A 13,292-nucleotide genomic window follows, 5' to 3' on the forward strand; every position below is an offset into this window, starting at 1 on the left:
GTAGCTTTGACACAGAAATCTTAGATAACCTCGAAGTTAGACTTTTTAAGAAGAAAGCCCGGCCGGCAATGTTTGATTCTTTCCACTTATGGCGTAAGGAAGCCAAGCAAAAGGAAATTAAATTAGCTAAGAAAAATAAGAGAGAAAAAGGTATTTCGATTAAGCAAGCTGCTATACAGTTTAAAGATAACGAAGTAGAACAGTTGAATGAGCAGTTGCATAGGCGACATAAAATGACAGTAGATAAATGCTATCCAGTTTTGCCGGCTCTTCAGCAAGATGCAGCAAAAGACTCTGAAAAAGATCCCCTAATGTCGCATTTGCTAAGTTCGCCACCACCCTATGCGCAGAATGCCACGGCACCTCCGCAACCTCTAGTTGCACAACCAGTGGTTGCATTGCCTCCTGCTCCTCCACAGCACCCACCAGCTATTCTTCAGTTGGTTCCTATTCCTCCGGTGCAGCCTCCTCAAGGGCCACCGGCTTTGACATCTGCTCTGCCTTTACTTCCTACAACTTTGACTACTATAGCGACTACCACTCCTGGTATTGTTTCTGACACTGCTTCTGTCTCTGCCTTGTCTCATTCTGTTTTTCCTCCTGTTCATTTGTCAACCTCTCCCTCTATCCGTCAGAGAATAACAAACACTGTGACTAGTCTTTTATCCCCTCTCTTTGGGTCATTAGCTACGACCCCAGTTTCAGAGCGTAAACAATTGCGTAGCCAATTGCCTGATGGTAGGGAGAAAGAGACACTGAATTATTTGGCGCATAAATGGGTTACTGAACCAGCGAGATATGAACTAGAGTCTGTTATGGATGACTTCCATCAGTGGGAAGAATCGAAACAGAGATACGTTTTTGAGAAAATGTGTACTTTTCTTTCTGAGGATTTAGAGGAAAATGGTTTGGAGCTCAATCCGCCTAAGTTGTGTCGTGTACGGTTCGATTTTGCGACAGGTTTGATTGTGGGTTCAGATGTCGAGAAAGCAGTTGCGATGTTATTGTCGTTTAGCACTGAAGGTGTTTCCAGGTTATTGTGTAAATATGATTCTTCTGTTAAAAAGAAAGGGAAACAGTACCCCATGAGAGAAGTTCCCCCACAATGGAGGGAAGGGGACCCAAATGCTAATCCACCTGTCCTGCCTCATTTCCAGCGTGTATGGGTACACGTTCCATGGAAGCGAGCTGAAGTTTTAGCCCTTAAGCAGACATTGCCTGATCCCCGTAAGAATCCTACAGGGTATTACAAGGAATTGTCACAGACTGCGGGGTCTTGCATTATGAATTTAGCTGACATAGACATGTTGTTTGGGAATGTTGTTCCACAGCCTTTATGGGGAAAGATTCGCCATACAGACCATGCTCAAGAGTTAGGTGACACATGGGCTAATATTGCTGCTGCAGATGCCCGACAAATTGGTGGTGCTAAACCTGAGCCTTTAGTGACAGAGCTTCCTGGTAGGATTATTGATTACATGAAAACTATAATGCCTGCGATGCGTGTAAACTGGGATAAATTGTCTGCATGTAAGCAAAAGAAAGAAGAAACGGTATCAGATTTCTTCACCAGGTTTGAAGAAACGTTTGTGGACCACAGTGGTCAAGATATGAGCACGGAAGGTGGTCAACGTTTGTTCGTCGATAAATTTGTGCATAATCTGCTTCCTGAGTTGTGTAAAAAGTTAAAAGATTCAGAAAGTTCTTGGGCAGTTTCCTCTTCAGCGCAGATATTGGCTACTGCACAGTACTACGAAAATAGAGATAAAGATGAGAGAGATAGAGTAGAGAAGAAAACTAAAGAATTGAAAACAAAGGTTCTGTTACAACAAGCGTACCCGCCACGTGGTGGTCAAAATAGTGGTGCACAGAGTAACTATCAGAACAACTATCAGAATAACTATCAGCCCCAACCGTTTCAGAGAAACTCGCAAAGAGCCGAGCATGCTCAACCACGTATCCCAGTAGGTCCCAATCAGTGTTCATATTTCAAGGAAGAGGGTCATTTCAAGTATAGTTGCCCTGCTTTGCTACAGCGCCCAAATGGTACTTCTGGTTTAAGAGGTCGAGGTGTTCCACAAGCACCTAGAGGAAGAGGACGTGGATATGTTCCCCAGAGCGCGCGCCCATTCCTCCCTCAAAACTCAATGAACAGATTTGATCAACAGGTTAATGCATCTGGTAGGACGGCTCAGTACTATACTGATGATTACTATACAGAGGATGAGCATTTGGACAGTAATGATTGCTAGGATAGCCATAGACAAAGAGAGGGAGTTGTTTCAGTTCCAGTAGATCAGAGTGGGCCTTATGTTAAGGTGATTGCATCAGGTGTGTCAGAACCTTTTCTGTTGGATACTGGTGCTACCAAGAGTTCTATTATGCACTCAAAACTCCCTGGCGCACCTTTGTCTGGCGAAACAAATGTATCAGTAGGGTTTTCCAGCGCCCCAGTTAGAAATCCGATTTCTAACCCTATATCTCTTTCTGTTGGACCTTGTAAATTTGAAACACCCCTTATTTTGACGACAGGTTGTGGCGAGAACTTGTTAGGATTAGATCTGTTAAAGAGATTGTATGCGACATTGCATTGCTGTCCTTCTGGAGTGCAACTCACATTGGGTAAGAAAGTGGTTTCACCAATGTATTTGTCAAAGGACAGATTTCCACCAGAATTTTCGTCTCTTCCTAATACTCTTTGGGCTACTGGACCTAATGATGTAGGTCATTTGGAAATTCAGCCATATATGATAACATTAAAAGCCAATGTTAAAATGCCACGTATTCCCCAATACAAGATCTCTAGTGAAGGGGAAAAAGCGTTAGCAGTTATTTGTGATCTGATTGAGAAGGATGTAATTGAAGAGACAAGAGGCAACGTTTGCAATAGTCCTGTTTTGCCTGTCTTGAAGCTTACTGACCCTACTCAGCCACATGTTTATAGGTTTGTAATTGATCTTAGAGAGGTGAACAAAATAGTTGTGCCACAGTTTCCAGTCGTCCCCGATATCACTGCATTGTTGACAATGATTCCAGCTTCAGCCACTTGGTTTTCAGTGATAGACCTGAAAAATGCTTTCTTCAGCATCCCTATTGCAGAAGAGAGCAGGGACATTTTTGGCTTCAATTTGGGAGGACGAAGCTTCAGATTTAAGAGAGCTCCTCAAGGCTATTGTGAAAGTCCATCTATCTATAGTCAGGCTTTGAAAGCACAACTTGACACTCTTATGTTACCTGATGGCGCCACTCTCATTCAATATGTCAATGATTTGCTAGTTGAGCAGATACTAAGAAGATCTGCAAAGAAGCAACATTGTCATTATTGCGTCATTTGTCTGATTTACACCACAAAGTGTCCCTTTCAAAGTTACAGTATTGTCAAAAAGAAGTGACCTATTTAGGTCATCTCTTTTCGAAGGAGGGAAGGCAACTGACCCCAGAGAGAATCAGGGCTGTTGCAGCAATGAGTGTGCCAAGAACACAGAGAGAAGTGCGTGCTTTCTTGGGTATTACATCATATTGCAGACAATGGATACCTAATTTTTCGTTAATAGCCAAACCCTTGGTGGCATTAACTTGTAAAGATACATCAAATCCCGTCCCATGGTCTGAAGATTGTCAGAAAAGTTTTGTCGAATTACGTGATGCATTATGTTCAGCTCCTGTGTTGGGTACTCCCAACTACAGCAAGCCTTTTACATTGTATGTCCATGAGAAAGAAGGTTGTGCGTTAGCAGTTTTGACACAACAGTTTGGAGACAGGGAGCTTCCATGCGCCTATTTCTCTTCAACCTTAGACCCAGTAGCTAAGGCACTACCAAGCTGCTTAAGAGCGGCAGCGGCAACTGCTGTTTCTATCCGACAGTCTGCTGGTTTAGTGATGAATAACACATTAATCGTAATGGTTCCACATGCAGTGGACACGTTGTTAAACAGAACCAAGACACAGCATTTAACTAGTGCTCGATTGTCAGGTTACGAGTTGACATTGTTAGCAAGCCATGTACATATAAAAAGATGCACTACACTTAACCCAGCTACGTTATTGCCAATTGTGATGGAGTTAGATACTTCTGAACAACATGATTGTCTCCATAGAACAGAAGAAGAAACGAAAGGGAGAATAGACCTTCTGGACACTCCCCTTGCAAAGAGTGATGGTACTTTGTGGGTGGATGGTTCATGCTTTAAGCTCACGAATGGTGACACGACTGCGGCGTATGCTGTGACAACTTTGTGTACGACTGTTGAAGCTGCACGTATCCCACACAATTCAGCCCAAGCAGCTGAGTTAATAGCCCTAACAAGAGCATGTACAGTATCAAAAGGAATGAAAGTGACTATCTATACCAATAGCCAATATGCGTTTGGTGTGGCCCATAGTTTTGGGCGTTTGTGGAAGGAACGTGGGTTCCTGACCTCGCATGGAACTAAAATACAGCATGGTCAGTTGGTAAATGAGCTCCTTGATTCACTTACTTTACCGTTGCAAGTTGCAATTGTGAAGTGTAGCGCACATAAAAAGGTGACTGATGATGTTGGTCGTGGGAATGCATTTGCTGACGAGGTCGCAAAAGAAACGGCAAGGAATGTGATGAGCCGAATGTATGTCGCGGGCCCTGCAAGATGGATTGGTGATGTTGGAATGTGTGAAGACACGATAGAAAGCGTGAAATCGATTCAAGCTGAAGCCACAGAGAGAGAATTGAGTGTGTGGAGAGAAAGTACGGGTAAATTGGATGCAAATGGTTGTTGGGTCGAGTTGTCAGAACATCAGAGATGGTTGCTACCCGATGCGCATGTGCTTGCAGTAGTTACAATGGCTCATGGAATGGCTCACATCAGTGTGAAAGGGATTTGTAAGTTGTTGGCCCCAGTATGGCAAAATGCAGGAATTCCCAAGTGCGCAGAAAATGTGGTTAAAAATTGCATGGTATGCCTGAAACACAACCCTGGAAGAGGAACCCCAACTCCAGCTGGTCATTTTGCACCACCTACGTATCCGTTTGAGGTTTTGCAGCTAGATTTCATCCACATGGAGAGGTGCAACAACTTAAAATACGTACTCGTTGTTGTTTGTGCCTTTTCAAGATGGGTGGAAGCCTATCCCCTAAAAGACAATACTGCGCTATCCACAGCCAAAGCCATTGTGAAAGAGTTCTTCCCTAGATTCGGAATGCCGAGAATGATCTGGAGTGACAATGGAAGTGAATTTGTGGGTCAAGTGATGAAGAAAGTATGCGAAGGGCTAGACATAAACCAAAAGTTTCACGCTGCAAATCACCCCCAATCAGCTGGATTAGTGGAGTGCTATAATGGCACTCTAAAGCTAAAATTGGCCAAGATACAAGCGAGCTCTGGTCTTAAATGGCCTGACACTCTACCCTTAGCACTCCTATCAACCAGAATGACTGTGCATTCACGAGTGAAACTTAGTCCTTATGAAATAGTCTTTGGCCGCCCGGCCAATATATGGGGAGTGCCCAGGCCCAAGAAGTTTAGCGAGATAGAGCATCCTGTTTTGCTTGACTATCTGTATGAATTGACGGCTAAATTTGTCTGTTTTACATCAACAGGTCCACGACACCCTGCCTCCGGTCTCTGAATCTCCAGGTCATCCCATTGAGCCTGGATCCTGGGTTTTAATAAAGAACTTTCAGCGAACCAAAAACGAGCAGCCCAGGTGGACCGGACCGCACCTCGTTCTTCTCTCCACAAGATCAGCTGTTCGAGTAGAAGGGAAGAAACACTGGATCCATGGGACCCATTGCAAAAGGGTACCCCTACCTCTGCCATATGACCGGTGGGTCCAGGAAGGTGTCGCCGACTCAGAGACTGAAACCGTGCCACGTTTTCTGCCTTTCAGCGATGCACGAATAAAAGGAACACTCACTGAGAAAGAAAGTGATGACATTTTACAATCAGCAGTATCACCGTCAGTTCGATTGGACACTACAGAACCTGAACTCCTTTTTCAGGACCACACGATACCTGGGACTAACCGTTATAATCTACGACCAAGAATAAAGGACAAATAAAGCAGTTTACTTTTCTTCCCTTTAGCAAAGTTCTCCAATATGGAAAATTATTTTTGAATGACTTTTTGCTTTTTTGTGTTTTTTAAACCTCCATCCGGGTTCAGCTGTAGGATCGTGGCTGAAAAGACTTAGGGGGGTAGCCTGTGGACACAAGGTCTACAGGTCTGGTTTGTTCTAGGGCGGCCTGGAACATTCAGAACACTCCTAAGTGAAGTAAACCAACCGCCACGAACGGCAACGGTTAGAGGATGGAATCTTTCCAAAATGGAGAACATGTTGAAAGACTGAGTTTCAAGAAGAGAATATGTGAAACGATAACCAGGAAACGGTTTTTGCTGCTGTGCATTTTTATGTTATTTAGTATACTTATGTTTTTTATAGGATATGTTTTATTCTGTTTTAACGTGATATTGGCACCCACTACCTCGTCTACACCTCCTCCTTCCACTGTTTCCCCACATTCTTTTCAACTCCTCCCTAAACATGAATCTGCTAGGAGACTAGAGTTCATTAATAACTCCTTCATCCAGCTTTTGCACCAACACCAACTAGTGATAAATACAACTACCTGTTGGGTGTGTGGCCTTATGCCTCACACAGCAGATAAAGGTATCCCTTATCTGATCCTGCCTTTCAGCCACAATGGTTCCGTGTGGGCATTCAGAACGATATTCATCTATGCACACTACCCCCTACATTTTGCGGAAGACAACCCTAAGAAAAATGCTTTAGTTAAAGGTATCATAGACATGATGAAGGACAATATCTTCTACGAGACTATCCCCGGAGATGAGACAATGGCATATATAGGATGGAACATGACCGGATATGAAGCCACAATGAGTGAGAAACAGCAAGCTAAGATAGCCTCCCTGATTTGGGTTGTACCCCATCAGGGTCACCTGTGTCTGCAAGGTACTGGCAAGAATTCCAGAGCTCAGCTAGGGGAAAGCGTCTGCACTGAGACATATGTCTTCGCATCTCAGACCTCCCCTCCGCTCTTGGCAGCTAAGGATACCTATTTCATCTGCCATGATAGAGCCTTTACATGGTTGCCCCCTGACTTTTCGGGCACATGCTTCGTTTCGTTCCTGTTGCCCCCTACCTACACAGCAGCGGCAGATTACCACAAGACAAGACAAGGATAGTTAGAGGCGTCTTCAGTGAAGAAGACACTGCAGGACAAGAATTTGGGGACTTCGTAAAGGGTTTTCTGCCGTTCTGGGGACAAATAGGTAACAGCAGGAGCATAAGGCAATTGATAAGAGTGGTTGAATCCACTGTGGCTGAAACCGCTGGTGCCCTTGGTAACTTGACTGCTGAGCTCCAGTCGGATCGTCTTATGACCCTTCAGAACAGGGTCGCATTAGATGTCATTCTTGCAGACCGGGGTGGAGTATGTACATTGATCCAATCGAGTTGCTGTGTTTTTGTCCCAGATAACGCTCCAACAGTATACCAGGCCATCTCCAAACTGCATAGAATTTCCGAATCTATTCATTTAGATAGAGGAGATTGGTCATTAATGGGATGGTTCGGGGAACTGATATCAGCATGGGGATGGAAGATACTGATGGTCATTGGGATGATCTTGGCCATTCTTTTCCTGTTCTGTCTATGCGTGCAGTGTGCTCCTGCGATATGTGGCCTCTGTGTTACATCATGCATAAGGAAACCTGCACCAAGAGACGAGCTAAATACTAGGATGATGTTACAGCAACATCTCAACGACTTTAGAAACATAGACCTGGACTCAGATTAGCATGAGAATAGGTTTATTGCCTATGTAAGGGCAAAAGGAGGGTTTGTGGTTCTAAAAATTCCGGACCCATGTAATTTACTTTGCCACAGCAGTACGATTTTAGTATCAAAAGACCGATAATGACTAGTACACTAAGCATGAGCATTTTCGCTCAATTCCAGCAGCGTTTTCACCTCGAAATCGCCATTTTCGTCCTGCACTCGTGGCTCCCATTTTATACACAGCAGCCATTTTTAAAAGTTGCCCTCACATAGGCTTATAATACAGTCAGATTTGATTCCAAGGACACGTACACCTTGATTGACTTTTCTCTGACCTGGGCAAGCTGGAACCATTGCCTCAGGCCAAACCTGTTTAGTCAGTCCCTCTCCCAGTGGCCGAATCAGATAGCATCAAGGCACACCATGCCATAAAACCCTTATTATCGCTCACACACCCTGCCTAATCTTGCTCACACCTGCACCTGCTCTTTTCTTCTTCTTACTTTACGAGGGGGAGGTGCCCGTTTTTATTGGGGGTCCACACTTATCTGATGTAAAATACTAGGCCTTGCCGGGTAATTTATTATGGGTTGGATGACATGAAATATGAAGTTTCATCATGACACTGTTTTTTCCTTTGTAATGAAAACATGTGAATGACCAACCAAAATGTCAAGAATGTTTGCCTGAAGCTTAAAAAACTGTATATAAGGAAACCTGACTTTGCATTGAAACACAGTCTCCTGAGAACATACAAACCGTGCTGTTGTACTTCTAGGACGCTTGTTACTTGGTTGCAGCCAATAAATTCGATCTTTGACTTCACCTAGAAGACTCTGAGTTTCTGTGGTCTGAATCAGGAAAGTACCCGAGGTCTTTGGGTGTACCCTGGCACTACTGGGTTACCGGATCAGTACCGGTTCTGAAAAACCCAGTACCTCAATGGGCTCTCTGTATTGTTGAAGGCCCCCTCTGTCTCCTCTTTGAAGTGGCAACCTCCTGGTCCTTCCTGGGCCCGGGCAGCACCCATTTTCTTCAACCGTGACCTTTGCAGCTAGCAAGGCTTGTTTTCAGTCTTTCTGCAAGGAAACAACTCTACATCTTCCAGCATTCCTTTGTACATCTTCCGTTGTTGCAGAATCCTGAGCTTCTTCCACCAAGAGGCAGCCATTTTGCACCTTCATCCGGGGTTTTGTGGGTTCCTGTCCGCCCGGACACATTTGTAACTCTTGGACTTGGTCCCCTTTCTTTACAGGTCATCAGGTTCAGGAATTAGTCTTCAGTGCTTTGCAGTCAGTTGTGGTCTTTGCAGAATCTCCTATCACGACTTTAGTGTGTTTCTGGGGAAGTAGGGTCACTTTACTCCTACTTTTCAGGGTCTTGGGGTGGGGTATCCTGGACACCCTTAGTGTTTTCTTACACTCCCAGCAACCCTCTACACACTACACTAGGCCAGGGTTCCCTAAGTGGTTCGCATTCCACTTTCTTAGTATATGGTTTGTGTTGCCCCTAGGCCTTTTGCATCCTATTGTAATCTACAGTGTTTGCACTACTTTGTTAACTGTTTACTTACCTGATTTTGGTTTGTGTGTATATTTGGTGTATTTTACTTACCTCCTAAGGGAGTATATCCTCTAAGATATTTTTGGCACATTGTCACTAAAACAAAGTACCTTAGTATTTTTAGTAACTCAGAGTATTGTGATTCTTATAATATAGTGCTATATGATATAAGTGGTATAGTAGGATCTTTGCATGTCTCCTAGTTCAGCCTAAGCTGCTCTGCTATAGCTACCTCTATCAGCCTAACCTCCTAGAACACTACTAATCTACTAATAAGGGATAACTGGACCTGGCACAAGGTGTAAGTACCACCAGGTACCCACTTTAAGCCAGGCTAGCATCCTACTATATATATATTTATTTATATGTATATATATAAATGTACAGCTTATATCAGCAGTATTTATACTCTCATCACATTTACCAGCAGCAGTACTTAACAGAACCATCAGCTCCCTTTTCTGGATGTGCTACTCACCATTTATGAACAAAGTACTGATCTGTACTACAATCCTACAGATTCTCAATTGTAAGCCAATCACTTACAATTAGACGCATCTGCAGCAATGAGGACACATAAACAACATTTACAGGTGCTTTCTAGTTTATTTCAAATGCTGGACTATCCTCATATCATACAGCAACAAAGTGACAAGTCTTTAACCAGGTAATCACGTATTTGGAATACCAACAGGAGAATCTAAAGCGACAGACTCCCATTCTACAGAAACATAATGCAAAAACCATTGTCCTTATTCTAAACTTTTGAAACATTTCTTTTTGTTTTCCTAAACTGCCAGTCATTGTTTACCCCAAGCTCCCAATTTTCAATCTCTTATTGTGCGAGCTGAACTCAAGCCAGCTTTAAAACAAAGCATGATTCTAAAAGGTGCATCACGTGTGAATACCTTTTACAAACATCATTGGTAACTAGTTATGTTACAAGAAGGACATATGGAATAAGACAGCATCTTACATGCCTCTCAACATGCATTATGTATGTGATTCAGTGGTAACGACAAAGCTGTAAAAAACAGTATGTGAGCCAAACAGTAAATTACCTCTGAACTCAATTCCACCCAAAAATCTGCAATAATTAACAAGAAACTTGACCAGCCTGTAGCCAACCATTTTAACCTTGTGGACTATTTGCCAATAGATTTAAGATTTTCCATGTGGAATGCCTCTTAAAGAAAGCTCTGGATATTCCATTTAAAATCATTGCATGCAGATGGACCAAACATCACTGACAATACCACCTGATTACTGCATACCCCAACAGATCTCAGGACTGCATTGATTCCATGTTCCAAACGGAACGCATTGTATATGCTCCCGCCTGCTGGGTACAGACATAGGGGCATATTTATACTATGCGTAATTTTAACATCAGTTGTTTTACACTAAAACAGTGCAAACCTATCTCCATATTTATATTTTGACAGTAGACTCATCTAGCATCAAAATATTGGAGTTAGCACCATTCTTTGAATGTTTGAACCCACTTTACATCAATGAGATGCAAGGTAGGTGTTCCCCTCCCAAAAATTACTCAAAGCCCGTGCCGCCATTTTTATCCCTGTGCAAAAATGGCGCACAGATGGGAATAGGACCTAAATAATGGCGCTAAGTATGCTCAAAGCCATTATTCAACGCCTGGGTCAGACCAGGCATTAGGGGACCTGTGGATCCATGTTCATGGCCAAACACCATGGAATGAATCCACAGCCCAAGCCCCAGGAACACCCCCACCCACACCAGAGGGACACCAGAGGATGGGAGACCCCATCCCAAGTAAGTGAGGAAAGTATTTTTTTTAATTTGATTAAAGTGCCATTGGGGGACTGGGTGCCTGGCACTGGGTGTAATGGTCATGCCCAGGGGGCACCGGTCCCCTGTGCTGGCCATTGGGGTAGTGGGCATGTGTAGGAGGCTGGCCTGGTTTGTAGTGGGTATCTTGGGTACCCACACCTTATACCAGGTCTAGTTATCCCTTATTAGTGAAATGTAGTAGTGTTCTAGCAGATCAGGATGATAGAGGTAGTTATAGCAGAGCAGCTTAGGCGGAACTAAGCTCATGCAATACCACTTATGGTTACACAGTACTTATACACAAGTAAAGACAATACTCTATGTTACCAAAAATAAAGGTATTTATTTGGGTGACACAGTACCAAAAATATCTTAGAGACAATACTCCTTCTGGAGGTAAATATTATACACAATCTATACACTAGACACCAAAATTAGACAAGTAAATAGTCATAGAGCAATACAAACAATAGGAAATGCTATAGATTTGAATGGTAGAAAATTGGTCCAGGGGCAACACAAACCATATACTAAGAAAGTGGAATGCGAATCATTAATTCCCCCCTAGATGAGTGTAGTGTGTGCAGAATCACTGGGAGAGTAAGAAAACAGTAAAGGTAAGTAAATTACCCCACTACAGAGCCCAGAAAAGCAGGAGTAAAGTACTGCAAGCTTCCTTAGGACACACTACACCTCGTGATTGGGATTATGCAGTAACCAACCAAGTCTGCAAAGAACAACTGCTGGGTTCCTGGACCTGAAGACCTGCAAAAGAAGGCGACCAAGTCCAGAAGTCGAAAGAAGTTCCAGGAAGGACAGGAGCCCATGCCAACCCAGAAGAAGGTACAAAAGAAAAGTCCACGGTTAGTCAAAGACTACCGAAATGCACCTTAGGAAGATGCCAGCAGGTTCCTGCATGATGTAAAGGATGTCCTATGACCCGAAGATGGATGCAGATGTCATTTTGTGTTGGAAGTCACCAACAAGCCTTGGTTATGACAAAAGTGCATTTTGTGACAAAATGGCACTGGATGGACGCAGGAGGGACCTGGGAGCATCAACTCTGTGCGAGGAGGAAGAGGGGGCTCTCAGCACTTTAGAGAGCCCTTAGGATGCCAGGCAGCACCCCCGGGAGTCCCAGGACACAGGGACAAAGGAGGTGCAAAACACGGTTGATGCAGCACAACAAAGGAAGGTTCCACGCCTCAGCAAGTTGAGCATCGCAGGATGGAGTGCTGGGGACCTGGGCCAGGCTGTGCATGAAGGAATTTTGCAAATAGTGCACAGAGGCCTCAGGAGGTGAAGAAGACGCAGTTCTCAGAGCACCAATGCTCTCTGGGAAGGCAAGGTCTTACCGACTCCAAATTGCATCAGCAGGACCTCAGGACAGTCTATGTCAACGGTGTCCACCCTCTGTGTCCTTAGGAGCGCGCTCGTCGCTGTGAGAGGAGTCCAAGGGTACCGGGTCATTGTCTTGGATGGTGCCTGCTTGAGCAGGGGAGTGACTCCATCACTCCACACGAGATTTCTCTGGTCCTTCTGGTACAGGATGAAGACAGGGAGTCCTCAGAGCATGCACACCGGGGAATCTATTGCAGTTGCTGGTTGGAGCTGAAGTTGAAGTGGAAAAGTATCCCTTGTGGATACTTTGTTGTTGTTACAGCAGCTCCTGGAGCAGGCTGCAGTTGATCCGAGGTTAGAGGATGATGAAGTTGTTGCAGAGGATTCCTGAAGGAAACTTGCAAGAAGAATCTGAAGAGAACGCACAGGGGAGGCCCTAAATGGCCCTGATAGGAGGATTGGCTACCTTATCAGGTTTGGACCTATCAGGAGGGGTCTCTGATGTCACCTGCTGGTACTGGCCACTCAGATGCCTCCAGAGTGCCCCAACACCTTGCAAAGCAAGATGGCTGAAGTCTGGGAAACACTGGCCACTAGCCTACAGTGACAAATTTAAAGGCAGAGAGAGCATAAGCTCTGAGGTTCTGATTAGCAGAGCCTCAGTGACACAGTTAAGCACCAGCAGGATCCCAGTGAGACAGGCAAAAACATACTGACATACAGGTAAAATTGGGGGTAACATGCCAAGGAAGATGGTACTTTCCTACAGCATGACTCCTGTCTTTACTAAGACAG

The sequence above is a fragment of the Pleurodeles waltl genome, chromosome 4_1, assembly GCF_031143425.1.
Source record: "Pleurodeles waltl isolate 20211129_DDA chromosome 4_1, aPleWal1.hap1.20221129, whole genome shotgun sequence".
Taxonomy (NCBI): domain Eukaryota; kingdom Metazoa; phylum Chordata; class Amphibia; order Caudata; family Salamandridae; genus Pleurodeles; species Pleurodeles waltl.